The sequence below is a fragment of the Aplysia californica genome, unplaced genomic scaffold (assembly GCF_000002075.1).
Source record: "Aplysia californica isolate F4 #8 unplaced genomic scaffold, AplCal3.0 scaffold00192, whole genome shotgun sequence".
Classification (NCBI taxonomy): domain Eukaryota; kingdom Metazoa; phylum Mollusca; class Gastropoda; order Aplysiida; family Aplysiidae; genus Aplysia; species Aplysia californica.
The window spans coordinates 1128250-1129785 of record NW_004797462.1 but is presented as its reverse complement, the minus strand read 5'-3'; the positions used below and the strand labels follow the sequence as shown (position 1 = coordinate 1129785).

The window sequence follows — 1536 nt, the reverse complement described above, 5'->3', positions numbered from 1 at the left end:
TACACGTGTTTGTGTGTTTGAGAGAGAGAAAGAGACAGAGACAGACAGAGAGAGACAGAGAGACAGAGTGACAGAGTGAGAGTGAGAGAGAGACAGAGAGAGAGACAGAGATAGAGAGACAGTGAGAGAGAGACAGAGAGAGAAAGAGAGAGCGACACAGAGAGAGTGTGTGTGTTAGAGATCTCTGAGTGTGTGTGTGTGTGTGTGTGTGTGTGTGTGTGTGTGTGTGTGTGTGTGTGTGCGTGTGTGAGTGTGCACGTGGTGAAACACCAAAACCAATGTGCCAGTAACTGGACAATAAAGATGTACTTTATCTAATCTACTTAATAAGTACTTGTTGGCACAATCGTCATTCATTTCAGAACATGTTAAAGTCTACATTCATGACCCTTAGTTCCTGTCATAGCATAGCAGCAGGACTGAGACTGAGAGAAAATACTATTTCAATATGGAGGACTTCCGTAACGAGCGACCACTATGAGACAGAGTAGAATAGAGGGCTAGGGGTAGAGGTAGGGTCTGGGTTAGTGTTAGGGTTTGCATTAGGAAGGGTTAGGGTTTAGGTTAGTGTTAGCGCTAGGGTTAGGGTTTGGCTTAGGGTTAGGGTTTGGGTTAGGTCTCTTCTTTATTGTGTTTATTATTGGGGTGGTCGCTTGTTACGGAAGTCCTTCCTTTTAATAATAATAGGAAGAGACTAGCCGTACTTAATGACGACTAGACGGCTGGGCAAGCCCTACATAATAATGATGTCAAGACTGATAAACCGCAAAAATAGGTCTACTGAACTAAAAAAAATTTTAGTTTGCAATACCTAAAGTATTTGTGAGAAAGCGTGGTAAAATCAGGGGCTCGTCAAAATGATGAAATCGGAGAAACAGGCATTTTTTGCTAGTTTGGAAATTTTTGTTGAATTTGTATTTTTTGGCTTGTAAACCTCATTTATGTCCATATAACAGCACATTTCCATGTGAATTTTACTGGAAAACCTTGAATAAAGGCACAAAATGTGTCATTTTTTCAGTTTTCAAAGACTCTTTAGCTATTGGAGTTACCAAACTTTGGCAGCCATTTTCTCGCTAATTTTAAAACTGAAACCAGGCGACCTCGCCTTCTTCAATCGCAAATATCTTGAGTTCTTTAAGATAAATGGATGCTTATTTCATTGGAAACAAGACAAATAAATCGGCTTTCAGATGATACCAATATAACTCCACATGACTAAAATTGACGAGCGCCTGATTCCACCACGTCGTCACACACATTTGTATTTGAGACGAAACCAAAAGATGCCATGCTGACAGTGCATGTATGTAATTTAAACTTGAATCAACCTGTTTGTTTGTTTGTTTGTTTGTTTGTTTGTTTAGTATAGGGTTTTACTTTGCCCGGGTGGCGGCCGAAGCCTACTCTTATCGATTTTAGACCACCAAGGGATCTTTAAGGTGCGCAACTTGCACACGGGCCCTCCGAGATTTTTCGCCCTTGTCCGAGAAGGCTAGGTGTAGATCTTTCCTACCAGAAGATCAGGGGTGTGGC

General features: G+C 41.3%; 1 protein-coding gene across 1 annotated transcript in view; it reads right to left on the bottom strand.

Annotated features, from left to right (window-relative positions):
- The window catches only part of LOC101852626, a gene marked incomplete in the record, with an annotated part of 17561 nt that overhangs the window by 10460 nt on the left and 5565 nt on the right, over positions 1–1536 (bottom strand).